We start from the raw sequence: 17,868 nt of genomic DNA, 5'->3' as shown, positions 1-17,868 counted from the left end.
TTCCGGTGCAATTTCTGCGTTTCATCGTCAATAAGAAGGTCCAAAGGATACAGTAAACCTAAAATGAAGCATCGGAATCTAAAACTGGTCTCACATGAAAGGTTCAAATCATAGAATGTAAGATGAGTCAGTCGTCTTGTACGAAAGGCAACATTGTGCCTTTTGCATTTAATTCCGATGCAATTTCTGTGTCTCATCGTAAATAAGAAGGTCCAAGGGATATATTAAACCTGAAGTAAATCATCGGAATCTAAAACTGGTCTCACAGGAAAGGTTCAAATCATAGACAGTAAGAAGAGTCAGTCTTCTTGTACTCAGGTCGTCATTGCGCCTTTTGTATTTAATTGCGATGTAATTTCTGTGTTTCATCGTCAATAAGAATGTCCAAGGGGTACAGTAAACCTGAAGTGAAGCACCGGAATCAAAACTGGTCTCACAGGAATGCATCAAAATATAGACAGTAAGAAGATTCAGTCTTCTTGTACTTAAGTCGGCATTCTTCATTCAGTATTTATTCCAATGCAATTTTTGTTCTTCATCGTCAATAAGAAGGTCCAAGATATACAGTAAACCTGAAGTAAAGCATCGGAATCCAAAACTGGTCTCACAGGAAACGTTCAAAACATAGACAGTAAGAAGAGACAGTCTTCTTGTACTTAAGTCGGAATTGTGCCTTTTGTATTTCATTCCGATGCAATATCTGTGTTTCATCGTCAATAAGAAGGTCCAAGGGATACAGTAAACCTGAAAAGAAAACCTACGAATCTGAGGCTGATCTAACAGGAATGGTTCAAATCATAGACAGTAAGAAGAGTCAGACTCATTGTAGTTATGTCGGCATTGTGGCGTTTGTATTTAATTCCGATGTAATTTTTGTGTTTCACGTCAATAAGAAGGTCCAAGGGATACAGCAAACCTGACGTGAAGCACCGGAATCAAAACTGGTCTCACAGGAAAGCGTCAAAACATAGGCAGTAAAAAGAGTATGCCTTCTTGTACTTAAGTCGGCATTGTGCATTTTGTATTTAATTCCGATGCAATTTCTGTGTTTCATCATCAATAAGAAGGTCCAAGGGATACAGTAAACCTGAAGTAAATCATCGGAATCAAAAACTGGTCTCACAGGAATGGTGCAAAACATTGACAGAAAGAAGAGTCAGTCTTCTTGTACTTAAGTCGGCATTGTGCCTTTTGTATTTAATTCGGATGCAATTACTGTGTTTCATCGTCAATAAGAAGGTCCAAAGGATACAGTAAACTTGAAGTGAAACTTCGGAATCTAAAACAGGTCTCACAGGAAAGGTTCAATTCATAGAATGTAAGAAGAGTCAGTCCTCTTGTACTTAAGTCGGCATTGTGCCTTTTGTATTTAATTCCGATGCCATTTCTGTTTTTCGTCGTGAATAAGAAGGTCCAAGGGATAGAGTAAAAATGAAATACAGCATCGGAATGTAAAACTGGTCTGACAGGAAAGGTTCAAAGCATAGACAGTAAGAAGAGACAGTCTTCTAGTACTTAAGTGGGCATCGTGCCTTTTGTATTTAATTCCGATGCCATTTCTGTGCTTCATCGTCAATAAGAAGGCCCAAGGGATACAGTAAACCTGAAATGAAGCATAGGAATCTAAAAATGGTCTCACAGGAAACGTTCAAATTATAGACAGTAAGAAGACTCAGTCATCTTGTACTTAAGTCGGCATTGTGCCTTTTGTATTTAATTCCGATCGAATTTCTGTGTTTCATCGTCATTATGAAAGTCCAAGGGATACAGTAAACCTGAAGTGAAGCATCGGAATCTATAACTGGTCTCACAGGAAAGGTTCAAAATATAGACACAAAGAAGAGTCAGTCTAGTTGTACTTAAGTCGGCATTGTGCCTTTTGTATATAATTTTGATGCAATTTCTGTGTTCCATCTTCAATAAGAATGTCCAAGGGATACAGCAAACCTGAAGTGAAACACCGGAATCAAAACTGGTCTCACAGGAAACCTTCAAAACATAGACAGTAAGAGGAGTCAGTCTTCTTGTACTTAAGTCGGAATTGTGCGTTTTGTACTTAATTCCGATGAAATTTCTGTGTTTCATCGTCAATAAGCAATTCTAAGGGATACAGTAAACCTGAGGTGAAGCATCGGAAAGTTAAAACTGGTCTCATAGGAAAGGTTCAAATCATGGAATGTAAGAAGAGTCAACCCTCTTGTACTTAAGTCCGCATTGTGCCTTTTGCATTTTAATCCGATGCAATTTCTGTGTTTCATCGTCAATAAGAAGGTCCAAGGGATACAGTAAACCTGAAGTAAAGCAACCGAATCTAAAACTGGTCTCACAGGAAAGGTTCAAAACATAAACAGTAAGAAGAGTCAGTCTTCTTGTTTTTAAGTGGGCATTGTGACTTTTGTATTTAATTCCGACAAATTTCTGTGTTTCATCGTCAATAAGAAAGTCCAAGGGATACAGTAAACCTAAAGTGAGGCATCGGAATCTAAAACTGGTCTCACAGGAAAGGTTCAAATTATAGACAGTAAGAAGAGTCAGTCTACTCGTACTTAAGTCGGCATTTTGACTTTTGTATTTAATTCCGATGCAATTTCGGTGTTTCATCTTCAATAAGATGGTCCAAGGGATACAGTAAACCTGAAGTGAGACCCCGGAATCAAAACTGGTCTCACCGGATTGGTTCAAAACATAGACAGTAAGAGGAGTCAGTCTTCTTGTACTTAAGTCAGCATTGTGCCTTTTGTATTAAATTCCTATGCTATTTCTGTGTTTCATCGTCAATAAGAAGGTCCAAGGGATACAGCAAACCTGAAGTGAAGCATCGGAATCTATAACTGGTCGAACAGGAAAGGTTCAAATCATAGACAGTAAGAAGACCCAGTCATCTCGTACTTTAGTCGGCATTGTGCCTTTTGTATTTAGTTCCGATGCAATTTGTGTGTTTCATCGTCAACATGAAAGTCTAAGGGATACAGTAAACCTGAAGTGAAGCATCGGAATCTAAAAGTGGTCTCACAGGATAAGTTCAAATTATAGACAGTGAGAAGAGTCAGTCTTCTTGTACTTATGTCGGCATTTTGACTTTTGTATTTAATTCCGATGCAATTTCTGTGTTTCATCGTCAATATGAAGGTCCAAGGGATACAGCAAACCTGAAGTGAAGCATCGGAATCTATAACTGGTCGAACAGGAAAGGTTCAAAATATAGACAGCAAGAAGAGTCAGTCTTCTTGTTCTGATGTCGGCATAGTGCCATTTGTATTTAATTCCAATTCAATTTCGGTGCTTCATCGTCAATAAGAAGGTCCAAGGGATACAGTAAACCTAAAGTGAAGCATCGTAATCTAAAAATGGTCTCACAGGAAAGGTTCAAAACATAGTCAGTAAGAAGAGTCAATCTTCTTGTACTTAAGTCGGCATTGTGCCTTTTCTATTTAATTCGGATGCAATTACTGTGTTTCATCATCAATAAGAAGGTCCAAGGGATACAGTAAACCTGAAGAGAAGCTTCGGAATCTAAAACTGGTCTCACAGGAAAGGTTCAAATCATAGACAGTAAGAAGAGTCAGTCTTCTTGTACTTGAGTCGGCATTGTGCCTTTTGTATTTAATTCTGATGCAATTTCTGTGTTTCATCGTCAATAAGAAGGTCCAAGGGATACAGTAAACCGGAAATGAAGCATCTGAATCTAAAACTGGTCTCACATGAAAGGTTCAAATCATAGAATGTAAGAAGAGTCAGTCGTCTTGAACGAAAGCCGGCATTGTGCCTTTTGCATTTAATTCCGATGCAATCTCTGTGTTTCATCTTCAATAAGAAGGTCCAAGGGATACAGTAAATCTGAAACTAAACATAGGAATCTGAAACTCGTCTCACAGGAATCGTTGAAATCGTCGACAGTAAGAAGAGTCAGTCTTCTTGTACTTAAGTCGGTATTGTTCATTTATTATTTAATTCCGATGCAATTTTTTTGTTTGATCGTCAATAAGAAGGTCCAAGGGATACAGCAAACCTGAAGTGAAGCATCGGAATCTATAACTGGTCTCACAGGAAAGGTTTTTAAAAATGGACAGCAAGAAGAGTCAGTCTTCTTGTTCTGAAGCCGGCATAGTGCCTTTTGTATTTAATTCCGATGCAATATCTGTGTTTCATCGTCGATAAGAAGGTCCAAGGGATACAGTAAACCTGAAATGAAGCATCGGAATCTAAACCTGGTCTCACATGAAAGGTTCAAATCATAGAATGTAAGAAGAGTTAGTCGTCTTGTACGAAAGTCGGCATTGTGCCTTTTGCATTTAATTCCGATGCAATTTCTGTGTCTCATCGCAAATAAGAAGGTCCAATAGATACAGTAAACCTGAAGTAAAGCATCGGAATCTAAAACTGGTCTCACAGGAAAGGTTCAAAACATAGACATTAAGAAGTGTCAGTCTTCATGTACTGAAGTCGGCATTGTGCCTTTTGTATTTAATTTCGATGCAATATCTGTGTTTCATCGTCATTAAGAAGGTCCATGGGATATAGTAAACCTGAAGTGAAGCTTCGGAATCTAGAACTGGTCTCACAGGAAAGGTTCAAATCATAGAATGTAAAAAGAGTCAGTCCTATTGTACTTAAGTCGGCATTGTGACTTTTGTATTTGATTCCGATGCCATTTCTGTGTTTCATCGTGAATAAAAAGGTCCAAGGGATACAGTAAACCTGAAGTAAAGCATCGGAATGTAAAACTGCTCTCACAGGAAAGGTTCAACGCATAGACAGTAAGAAGAGTCAGTCTTCTTGTAGTTGAGTCGGCATTGTGCTTTTTGTATTTAATTCCGATGCAATATCTGTGTTTCATCGACAATAAGAAGGTCCAAGGGATACAGTAAACCTGAAATAAAGCATCGGAATCTAGAACTGGTCTCACATGAAAGGTTCAAATCATAGAATGTAAGGAGAGTCAGTCGTCTTGTACGAAAGTCGGCATTGTGCCTTTTGCATTTAATTCCGATGCAATTTCTGTGTCTCATCGTAAATAAGAAGGTCCAAGGGATACAGTAAGCCTGAAGTAAGGCATCGGAATCTAAAACTCGTCTCACAGGAAAGGTTCAAATCATAGACAGTAAGAAGACAGAGTCATCTTGTCCTTAAGTCGGCATTGTGCCTTTTGTATTTAATTCCGATGTAATTTTTGTGTTTCATCGTCAATAAGTAGGTCCAAGGGATACTGTAAACCTGAAGTGAAGCATCGGAAATTAAAACTGGTCTCACAGGCAAGGTTCAAAACATAGACAGTAAGGAGTGTCAGTCTTCTTGTACTTAAGTCGGCATTGTGCTTTTTGTATTTAATTCCGATGCAATTTCTGTGTTTCATCGTCAATAATAAGGTCCAAGGGACACAGTAAACCTGAAATGGAACATCGGAATGTAAAACTGGTTTCACAGGAAAGGTTCAAATCATAGACAGTAAGAAGAGTCAGTCATCTTGTACTTAAGTCGGCATTGTGCCTTTTGTATTTAATTCCGATGCAATTTTGTGTTTCATCGTCAATAAGAAGGTCCAAGGGATACAGTAAACCTGAAGTAAAGCATCTGAATCTAAAACTGGTCTCATGGGAAAGGTTCAAACCATAGACATTAAGAATAGTCAGTCGTCTTGTTTTTATGTTGTCATTGTGCCTTTTGTATTTAATTCCGATGCAATTTCTGTGTTTCATCGTCAATAAGAAGGTCCAAGGGACACAGTAAACCTGAAATGAAACATCTGAATGTACAACTGGTCTCGCAGGAAAGGTTCAAAACATAGACAGTAAGAAGAGTCAGTCATCTTGTACTTAAGTCGGCATTGTGCCTTTTGTATTTAACTCCGACGCTATATCTGTGTTTCATCGTCAATAAGAAGGTCCAAGGGATACAGTATACCTGAAATGAAGCATAAGAATTTAAAACTGGTCTCACAGGAAAGGTTCAAATCATAGACAGTAAGAAGATTTAGTCATCTTGTACTTAAGTCGGCATTGTGCCTTTTGTATTTAGTTCCGATGCAATTTGTGTGGTGTCACCGCCAGACACCACACTTGCTAGTTGGTAGCTTAAATCGGCCGCGGTCCTTTTAGTACATGTCGGACCCGCGTGTCGCCACTGTGTCATCGCAGACCTAGCGCCACCACAAGGCAGGTCCCGATATACGATAGAGCACTCGCCCCAGTTGTACGACGACATTGCTAGCGACAATACGGACGAGGCCTTCCTCTCATTTGCCGAGAGACAGTTAGAATAGCCTTCTGCTAAGTCCATGGCTACGACCTAGCAAGGCGCCAATTGTAACAGTGCATGTATCTTACGAGTCGCATTAGTATAGTCGAGAGAGATGTATCACCAGGAGTGAATAAAGTTAAGTATATTCCAGCTACGTGCTTTTCTTGCTACCATTCAATAGTCATCCTGTTCCAGACTTCACGCCCGTCTGCGATAGATAGCGTGCCCATCGGCCCCCTGAAAATAACACTGTGTCGGCACTTCTGTCGACACATCAATTTGTGTGTTTCATCGTCAACATGAAGGTCCAAGGGATACAGTAAACCTGAAGTGAAGCATCGGAAGCTAAAACTGGTCTCACAGGAGAGGTTCAACTTATTGACAGTAAGAAGAGTTTGTCTTCTTGTACTTAAGTCGGCATTTTGCTTTTGTATTTAATTCCGATGCAATTTCTGTGTTTCATCGTCAATAAGAAGGTCCAAGGGATACAGTAAACCTGAAGTGAAGCATCGTAATCTAAAAATGGTCTCACAGGCAAAGTTCAAATCATAGTCAGTAAGAAGAAACAATCTCGTTGTACATAACTCGGCATTTGTGCCTTTTGAATTTAATTCGGATGCAATTACTGTGTTTCATCGTCAAAAAGAAGGTCCAAGGGATACAGTAAACCTGAAGTGAAGCTTCGGAAACTAGAACTGGTCTCACAGGAAAGGTTCAAATCATAGAATGTAAGAAGAGTCAGTCCTCTTGTACTTCAGTCGGCATTGTGCCTTTTGTATTTAATTCCGATGCCATTTCTGTGTTTTGTCGTGAATAAGAATGTCCAAGGGATACAGTAAAAATGAAGTAAAGCATCGGAATGTAAAACTGGTCTCACAGGAAAGATTCAAAGCATAGACAGTAAGAAGACTCAGTCTTCTTGTACTTAAGTCGGCATTGTGCATTTTGTATTTAATTCCGATGCAATTCCTGTGTTTCATCGTCAATAAGAAGGTCCAAGGGATACAGTAAACCTGAAATGAAGCATCGGAACCTAAAACTGGTCTCACAGGAAAGGTTCAAAACATAGACAGTAAGAAGAGTCAGTCTTCATGTACTGAAGTCGGCATTCTGCCTTTTGTATTTAATTCCGATGCAAAATCTGTGTTTCATCGTCAATAAGAAGGTCCAAGGGATACAGTAAACCTGAAAGGAAACCTAGGAATCTGAGGCTGGTCTCACAGGAAAGGTTAAAATAATTGACAGTAAGAAGAGTCAGTCTCCTTGTACTTAAGTCGGCATTGTGGCTTTTGTATTTAATTCCGATGTAATGTTTGTGTTTCACGTCAATAAGAAGGTCCAAGGGATACAGTAAACTTGACGTGAAGCACCGGAATCGAAACTGGTCTCACAGGAAATCTTCAAAACATAGACAGTAAGAGGAGTCAGTCTTCTTGTACTTAAGTCGGAATTGTGCATTTTGTATTTAATTCCGATGCTATTTCTGTGTTTCAACGTCAATAAAAAGGTCCAAGGGATACAGTAAACCTGAAGTGAAGCATCGGAATCTAAAACTGGTCTCACTTAAAGATTCAAAACATAGACAGTAAGAAGAGTCAGTCTTCTTGTACTTAAGTCGGCTTTTTGACTTTTGTATTTAATTCCGATGCAATTTCTGTGTTTCATCGTCAATAAGAAGGTCCAAGGGATACAGTAAACCTGAAGTGAAGCATCGAAAACTAAAACTGGTCTCACAGGAAAGGGTCAAAACATAGACAGTAAGAAGAGACAGTCTTCTTGTACTAAAGTCGGCATTGTGCCTTTTGAATTTAATTCCGACACAATTTCTGTGTTTCATCGTCAATGAGAAGGTCCAAGGGATACACTAAACCTGAACTGAAGCATCGGAATCTAAAACTGGTGTCACAGGAAAGGTTCAAATCATGGAATGTAAGAAGAGTCAGTCCTCTTGTACTGAAGTCGGCATTGTGCCATTTGTATTTAATTCCGATGCACTCTCTGTGTTTTATTGTCAATAAATTGGTCCAAGGCATACAGTAAACCTGAAGTAAAGGATCTTAATTTAAAACTGTTCACACAGGAAAGGTTCATAACATAGACAGTAAGGAGAGTCGGTCTTCTTGTCTTTAAGTCGGCATTGTGCCTTTTGTATTTAATTTCGATGCAAATTCTGTGTTTCATCGTCAATAAGTAAGTCTGTGGGATTCAGTAAACCTGAAGTGAAGCATCGCAATCAAAAATGGTTTCACAGGAAAGTTCAAATCACAGACAGTAAGAACAGTCAGTATTCTTGTTTTTATGTTTTCATTGTGCCTTTTGTATTTCATTCCGACGCAATTTCTGTGTTTCATCGTCACTAAGAAGGTCCAAGGGGTACAGTAAACCTGAAGTGATGCACCGGAATCAAAACTGGTCTCACTGGAAAGCTTCAAAACATAGACAGTAAGAAGAGTCAGTCTTCTGGTTTTTAAGTCGGCATTTTGACTTTTGTATTTAATTCCGATGCTATTTCTGTGTTTCATCGTCAGTAAGAGGGTCGGAGGGATACAGTAACCCTGACGTGAAGCATCGGAAACTAAAACGGGTCTCACAGTAAAGATTCAAAACATAGACGGTAAGAAGAGTCAGTGTTCTTGTCTTTAAGTCGGCATTGTGCCTTTTGTATTTATTTCCGATGCAATTTCTGTGTTTCATCGCCAATTAGAAGGTGCAAGGGATACAGTAAACCTGAAGTGAACCATAGGAATCTAAAACCGGTCTCACGGGAAAGGATCAAAACATAGACAGTAAGAAGAGTCGGTATTAATGTCTTTAAGTCGGCATTTTCACTTTTGTATTTAATTCCGATGCAATTTCTGTGTTTCATCGTCAATAAGAAAGTCCAACGGATACAGTAAACCTGAAGTGAAGCATCGGAATCTAAAACTGGTCTCACAGTAAAGGTTCAAAACATAGACGGTAAGAAGAGACAGTCTTCTTGTACTTAAGTCGGCATTGTGCCTTTTTTTTTAATTCCGATGCAATTTCTATGTTTCATCGTCAATACGAAAGTCCAAGGGATACAGTAAACCTTAAATGAAGCATAGGAATCTAAAACAGGTCTCATAGGGAAGGTTCAAAACATAGACAGTAAGATGAGTCAGACATCATGTACTTAATTCGGCATGGTGCCTTTTGTATTTAGTTCCGATCGAAATTCTTTGTTTCATCGTCAATATGAAGCTCCAAGGGATACAGTATACCTGAAGTGAAGCATCGGATTCTTAAATTGGTCTCAGAGGAACGGTTCAAAGTATAGACCGTAAGAAGAGTCAGTCCTCTTGTACTTAAGTAGGCATTGTGCGTTTAGTAATTAATTCCGATGCAATTTCTGTGTTTCATCGTCAATAAGAAGGTCCAACGGACACAGTAAACTTGAAGTGAAGCATCGGAATCTAAAAGTGATCTCACAGGAAAGGTTCAAAACATAGACAGTAAGTGGAGTCAGTCTTCTTGTTTTTGAGTCAGCATTGTGCATTTTGTATTTAATACCGACGCAATTTCTGTGTTTCATCGTCATTAAGAAGGTCTAAGGGATACAGTAAACCTGAAGTGAGGCATCAGAATCTAAACTGGTCTCACAAGAAATGTTCAAAATATAGACAGTAAGAAGAGTCAGTCTTCTTGTAATTAAATCGGCATTGTGCCTTTTGTATTTAATTCCGATGCAATTACTGTGTTTCACCGTCAATAAGAAGGTCTAAGGCATACATTAAACCTGAAATGAAACATCGGAATCTAAAACTGGTCTCACATTAAAGGTTCAAACATAGACCGTAAGAAGAGTCAGTCTTCTTGTACTTATGTCGGCATTGTGCCTTTTGTATATAATTTTGATGCAATTTCTGTGTTCCATCTTCAATAAGAAGGTCCAAGGGATACAGTAAACCTGAAGTGAAACACCGGAATCAAAACTGGTCTCACAGGAAACCTTCAAAACATAGACAGTAAGAAGAGTCAGTCTTCTTGTACTTAAGTCGGAATTGTGCGTTTTGTACTTAATTCCGATGAAATTTCTGTGTTTCATCGTCAATAAGCAATTCCAAGGGATACAGTAAACCTGAGGTGAAGCATCGGAAAGTTAAAACTGGTCTCATAGGAAAGGTTCAAATCATGGAATGTAAGAAGAGTCAGTCCTCTTGTACTTAAGTCCGCATTGTGCCTTTTGTATTTAAATCCGATGCAATTTCTGTGTTTCATCGTCAATAAGAAGGTCCAAGGGATACAGCAAACCTGAAGTAAAGCATCGGAATCTATAACTGGTCGAACAGGAAAGGTTCAAATCATAGACAGTAAGAAGACTCAGTCATCTCGTACTTACGTCGGCATTGTGCCTTTTGTATTTAGTTCCGATGCAATTTGTGTGTTTCATCGTCAACATGAAAGTCTAAGGGATACAGTAAACCTGAAGTGAAGCATCGGAATCTAAAAGTGGTCTCACAGGAAAAGTTCAAATTATAGACAGTGAGAAGAGTCAGTCTTCTTGTACTTATGTCGGCATTTTGACTTTTGTATTTAATTCCGATGCAATTTCTGTGTTTCATCGTCAATATGAAGGTCCAAGGGATACAGCAAACCTGAAGTGAAGCATCGGAATCTATAACTGGTCGAACAGGAAAGGTTCAAAATATAGACAGCAAGAAGAGTCAGTCTTCTTGTTCTGAAGTCGGCATAGTGCCATTTGTATTTAATTCCAATTCAATTTCTGTGCTTCATCGTCAATAAGAAGGTCCAAGGGATACAGTAAACCTAAAGTGAAGCATCGTAATCTAAAAATGGTCTCACAGGAAAGGTTCAAAACACAGTCAGTAAGAAGAGTCAATCTTCTTGTACTTAAGTCGGCATTGTGCCTTTTCTATTTAATTCGGACGCAATTACTGTGTTTCATCATCAATAAGAAGGTCCAAGGGATACAGTAAACCTGAAGAGAAGCTTCGGAATCTAAAACTGGTCTCACAGGAAAGGTTCAAAGCATAGACAGTAAGAAGAGTCAGTCTTCTTGTACTTGAGTCGGCATTGTGCCTTTTGTATTTAATTCTGATGCAATTTCTGTGTTTCATCGTCAATAAGAAGGTCCAAGGGATACAGTAAACCTGAAATGAAGCATCGGAATATAAACCTGGTCTCACATGAAAGGTTCAAATCATAGAATGTACGAAGAGTTAGTCGTCTTGTACGAAAGTCGGCATTGTGCTTTTTGCATTTAATTCCGATGCAATTTCTGTGTGTCATCGCAAATAAGAAGGTCCCATAGATACAGTAAACCCGAAGTAAAGCATCGGAATCTAAAACTGGTCTCACAGGAAAGGTTCAAAACATAGACATTAAGAAGTGTCAGTCTTCATGTACTGAAGTCGGCACTGTGCCTTTTGTATTTAATTCCGATGCAATATCTGTGTTTCATCGTCATTAAGAAGGTCCATGGGATATAGTAAACCTGAAGTGAAGCTTCGTAATCTAGAACTGGTCTCACAGGAAAGGTTCAAATCATAGAATGTAAAGAGAGTCAGTCCTATTGTACTTAAGTCGGCATTGTGACTTTTGTATTTGATTCCGATGCCATTTCTGTGTTTCATCGTGAATAAGAAGGTCCAAGGGATACAGTAAAACTGAAGTAAAGCATCGGAATGTAAAACTGCTCTCACAGGAAAGGTTCAACGCATAGACAGTAAGAAGAGTCAGTCTTCTTGTAGTTGAGTCGGCATTGTGCCTTTTGTATTTAATTCCGTTGCAGTATCTGTGTTTCATCGACAATAAGAAGGTCCAAGGGATACAGTAAACCTGAAATAAAGCATCGGAATCTAGAACTGGTCTCACATGAAAGGTTCAAATCATAGAATGTAAGGAGAGTCAGTCGCCTTGTACGAAAGTCGGCATTGTGCCTTTTGCATTTAATTCCGATGCAATTTCTGTGTCTCATCGTAAATAAGAAGGTCCAAGGGATACAGTAAGCCTGAAGTAAGGCATCGGAATCTAAAACTCGTCTCACAGGAAAGGTTCAAATCATAGACAGTAAGAAGACAGAGTCATCTTGTTCTTAAGTCGGCATTGTGCCTTTTGTATTTAATTCCGATGTAATTTTTGTGTTTCATCGTCAATAAGTAGGTCCAAGGGATACTGTAAACCTGAAGTGAAGCATCGGAAATTAAAACTGGTCTCACAGGCAAGGTTCAAAACATAGACAGTAAGGAGTGTCAGTCTTCTTGTCCTTAAGTCGGCATTGTGCTTTTTGTATTTAATTCCGATGCAATTTCTGTGTTTCATCGTCAATAATAAGGTCCAAGGGACACAGTAAACCTGAAATAGAACATCGGAATGTAAAACTGGTTTCACAGGAAAAGTTCAAATCATAGACAGTAAGAAGAGTCAGTCATCTTGTACTTAAGTCGGCATTGTGCCTTTTGTATTTAATTCCGATGCAATTTTGTGTTTCATCGTCAATAAGCAGATCCAAGGGATACAGTAAACCTGAAGTAAAGCATCGGAATCTAAAACTGGTCTCACAGGAAACGTTCAAAACATAGACAGTAAGAAGAGTCAGTCTTCATGTACTTAAGTCGGCATTGTGCCTTTTGTATTTAATTCCGATGCAATTTCTGTATTTCATCGTCAATAAGAAGGTCCAAGGGATAGAGTAAACCTGAAGTAAAGCATCTGAATCTAAAACTGGTCTCATGGGAAAGGTTCAAACCATAGACATTAAGAGGAGTCAGTCGTCTTGTTATTATGTGGGCATTGTGCCTTTTGTATTTAATTCCGATGCAATTTCTGTGTTTCATCGTCAATAAGAAGGTCCAAGGCACACAGTAAACCTGAAATGAAACATCGGAATGTAAAACTGGTCTCACAGGAAAGGATCAAAACATAGACAGTAAGAAGAGTCAGTCATCTTGTACTTAAGTCGGCATTGTGCCTTTTGTATTTAACTCCGACGCTATATCTGTGTTTCATCGTCAATAAGAAGGTCCAAGGGATACAGTATACCTGAAATGAAGCATAAGAATCTAAAACTGGTCTCACAGGAAAGGTTCAAATCATAGACAGTAAGAAGATTTAGTCATCTTGTACTTAAGTCGGCATTGTGCCTTTTGTATTTAGTTCCGATGCAATTTGTGTGGTGTCGCCGCCAGACACCACACTTGCTAGTTGGTAGCTTAAATCGGCCGCGGTCCTTTTAGTACATGTCGGACCCGCGTGTCGCCACTGTGTGATCGCAGACCTAGCGCCACCACAAGGCAGGTCCCGATATACGATAGAGCACTCGCCCCAGTTGTACGACGACATTGCTAGCGACAATACGGACGAGACCTTCCTCTCATTTGCCGAGAGACAGTTAGAATAGCCTTCTGCTAAGTCCATGGCTACGACCTAGCAAGGCGCCAATTGTAACAGTGCATGTATCTTACGAGTCGCATTAGTATAGTCGAGAGAGATGTATCACCAGGAGTGAATAAAGTTAAGTATATTCCAGCTACGTACTTTTCTTGCTACCATTCAATAGTCATCCTGTTCCAGACTTCACGCCCGTCTGTGATAGATAGCGTGCCCATCGGCCCCCTCAAAATAACACTGTGTCGGCACTTCTGTCGACACATCAATTTGTGTGTTTCATCGTCAACATGAAGGTCCAAGGGATACAGTAAACCTGAAGTGAAGCATCGGAAGCTAAAACTGGTCTCACAGGAGAGGTTCAACTTATTGACAGTAATAAGAGTTTGTCTTCTTGTACTTAAGTCGGCATTTTGCTTTTGTATTTAATTCCGATGCAATTTCTGTGTTTCATCGTCAATAAGAAGGTCCAAGGGATACAGTAAACCTGAAGTGAAGCATCGTAATCTAAAAATGGTCTCACAGGAAAAGTTCAAATCATAGTCAGTAAGAAGAAACAATCTTGTTGTACATAAGTCGGCATTTGTGCCTTTTGAATTTAATTCGGATGCAATTACTGTGTTTCATCGTCAAAAAGAAGGTCCAAGGGATACAGTAAACCTGAAGTGAAGCTTCGGAAACTAGAACTGGTCTCACAGGAAAGGTTCAAATCATAGAATGTAAGAAGAGTCAGTCCTCTTGTACTTCAGTCGGCATTGTGCCTTTTGTATTTAATTCCGATGCCATTTCTGTGTTTTGTCGTGAATAAGAATGTCCAAGGGATACAGTAAAAATGAAGTAGAGCATCGGAATGTAAAACTGGTCTCACAGGAAAGATTCAAAGCCTAGACAGTAAGAAGACTCAGTTTTCTTGTACTTAAGTCGGCATTGTGCATTTTGTATTTAATTCCGATGCAATTCCTGTGTTTCATCGTCAATAAGAAGGTCCAAGGGATACAGTAAACCTGAAATGAAGCATCGGAATCTAAAACTGGTCTCACAGGAAAGGTTCAAAACATAGACAGTAAGAAGAGTCAGTCTTCATGTACTGAAGTCGGCATTCTGCCTTTTGTATTTAATTCCGATGCAAAATCTGTGTTTCATCGTCAATAAGAAGGTCCAAGGGATACAGTAAACCTGAAAGGAAACCTAGGAATCTGAGGCTGGTCTCACAGGAAAGGTTAAAATAATTGACAGTAAGAAGAGTCAGTCTCCTTGTACTTAAGTCGGCATTGTGGCTTTTGTATTTAATTCCGATGTAATGTTTGTGTTTCACGTCAATAAGAAGGTCCAAGGGATACAGTAAACTTGACGTGAAGCACCGGAATCGAAACTGGTCTCACAGGAAATCTTCAAAACATAGACAGTAAGAGGAGTCAGTCTTCTTGTACTTAAGTCGGAATTGTGCATTTTGTATTTAATTCCGATGCTATTTCTGTGTTTCAACGTCAATAAAAAGGTCCAAGGGATACAGTAAACCTGAAGTGAAGCATCGGAATCTAAAACTGGTCTCACTTAAAGATTCAAAACATAGACAGTAAGAAGAGTCAGTCTTCTTGTACTTAAGTCGGCTTTTTGACTTTTGTATTTAATTCCGATGCAATTTCTGTGTTTCATCGTCAATAAGAAGGTCCAAGGGATACAGTAAACCTGAAGTGAAGCATCGAAAACTAAAACTGGTCTCACAGGAAAGGGTCAAAACATAGACAGTAAGAAGAGACAGTCTTCTTGTACTAAAGTCGGCATTGTGCCTTTTGTATTTAATTCCGACACAATTTCTGTGTTTCATCGTCAATGAGAAGGTCCAAGGGATACAGTAAACCTGAACTGAAGCATCGGAATCTAAAACTGGTGTCACAGGAAAGGTTCAAATCATGGAATGTAAGAAGAGTCAGTCCTCTTGTACTTAAGTCGGCATTGTGCCATTTGTAATTAATTCCGATGCACTCTCTGTGTTTTATCGTCAATAAGATGGTCCAAGGCATACAGTAAACCTGAAGTAAAGCATCGGAATTTAAAACTGTTCACACAGGAAAGGTTCATAACATAGACAGTAAGGAGAGTCGGTCTTCTTGTCTTTAAGTCGGCATTGTGATTTTTGTATTTAATTTCGATGCAAATTCTGTGTTTCATCGTCAATAAGTAAGTCTGTGGGATTCAGTAAACCTGAAGTGAAGCATCGCAATCAAAAATGGTTTCACAGGAAAGTTCAAATCACAGACAGTAAGAACATTCAGTATTCTTGTTTTTATGTTTTCATTGTGCCTTTTGTATTTCATTCCGACGCAATTTCTGTGTTTCATCGTCACTAAGAAGGTCCAAGGGGTACAGTAAACCTGAAGTGAAGCACCGGAATCAAAACTGGTCTCACTGGAAAGCTTCAAAACATAGACAGTAACAAGAGTCAGTCTTCTGGTTTTTAAGTCGGCATTTTGACTTTTGTATTTAATTCCGATGCTATTTCTGTGTTTCATCGTCAGTAAGAGGGTCGGAGGGATACAGTAACCCTGACGTGAAGCATCGGAAATTAAAACGGGTCTCACAGTAAAGATTCAAAACATAGACGGTAAGAAGAGTCAGTCTTCTTGTACTTAAGTCGGCATTGTGCCTTTTGTATTTAATTCCGATGCACTTTCAGTGTTTCATCGTCAATAAGAAGGTCCAAGGCATACAGTAAACCTGAAGTAAAGCGTCGGAATCTAAAACTGGTCACACAGGAAAGGTTCAAAACAATGACAGTGAGAAGAGTCAGTGTTCTTGTCTTTAAGTCGGCATTGTGCCTTTTGTATTTATTTCCGATGCAATTTCTGTGTTTCATCGCCAATTAGAAGGTGCAAGAAATACAGTAAAACCTGAAGTGAACCATAGGAATCTAAAACAGGTCTCACAGGAAAGGATCAAAACATAGACAGTAAGAAGAGTCGGTATTAATGTCTTTAAGTCGGCATTTTGACTTTTGTATTTAATTCCGATGCAATTTCTGTGTTTCATCGTCAATAAGAAGGTCCAACGGATACAGTAAACCTGAAGTGAAGCATCGGAATCTAAAACTGGTCTCACAGTAAAGGTTCAAAACATAGACGGTAAGAACAGTCAGTCTTCTTGTACTTAAGTCGGCATTGTGCCTTTTTTTTTTAATTCCGATGCAATTTCTATGTTTCATCGTCAATACGAAAGTCCAAGGGATACAGTAAACCTTAAATGAAGCATAGGAATCTAAAACAGGTCTCATAGAGAAGGTTCAAAACATAGACAGTAAGATGAGTCAGACATCATGTACTTAATTCGGCATGGTGCCTTTTGTATTTAGTTCCGATCGAAATTCTGTGTTTCATCGTCAATATGAAGCTCCAAGGGATACAGTATACCTGAAGTGAAGCATCGGATTCTTAAATTGGTCTCAGAGGAACGGTTCAAAGTATAGACCGTAAGAAGAGTCAGTCCTCTTGTACTTAAGTAGGCATTGTGCGTTTAGTAATTAATTCCGATGCAATTTCTGTGTTTCATCGTCAATAAGAAGGTCCAACGGACACAGTAAACTTGAAGTGAAGCATAGGAATCTGAAACTGGTCTCACAGGAAAGGTTCAAATCATAGACAGTAAGAAGAGCCAGTCTTCTTGTACTTATGTTGGCATTGTGCCCTTTGTATATATTTCCGATGCAATTTCTGTGTTTCATCGTCAATAAGAAGGTCCAGGGGATACAGTAAACCTGAAGTAAAGCATCGGAATCTAAAACTGATCTCACAGGAAAGGTTCAAAACATAGACAGTAAGTGGAGTCAGTCTTCTTGTTTTTGAGTCAGCATTGTGCATTTTGTATTTAATACCGACGCAATTTCTGTGTTTCATCGTCATTAAGAAGGTCTAAGGGATACAGTAAACCTGAAGTGAGGCATCAGAATCTTAACTGGTCTCACAAGAAATGTTCAAAATATAGACAGTAAGAAGAGTCAGTCTTCTTGTAATTAAGTCGGCATTGTGCCTTTTGTATTTAATTCCGATGCAATTTCTGTGTTTCACCGTCAATAAGAAGGTCTAAGGCATACATTAAACCTGAAATGAAACATCGGAATCTAAAACTGGTCTCACAGGAAAGGTTCAAACATAGACCGTAAGAAGAGTCAGTCTTCTTGTACTTATGTCGGCATTGTGCCTTTTGTATATAATTTTGATGCAATTTCTGTGTTCCATCTTCAATAAGAAGGTCCAAGGGATACAGTAA

Source organism: Schistocerca americana, unplaced genomic scaffold (assembly GCF_021461395.2).
Source record: "Schistocerca americana isolate TAMUIC-IGC-003095 unplaced genomic scaffold, iqSchAmer2.1 HiC_scaffold_89, whole genome shotgun sequence".
Classification (NCBI taxonomy): domain Eukaryota; kingdom Metazoa; phylum Arthropoda; class Insecta; order Orthoptera; family Acrididae; genus Schistocerca; species Schistocerca americana.
The sequence above is the reverse complement of the archived record's forward strand: the minus strand, read 5'-3'. Positions refer to the sequence as shown.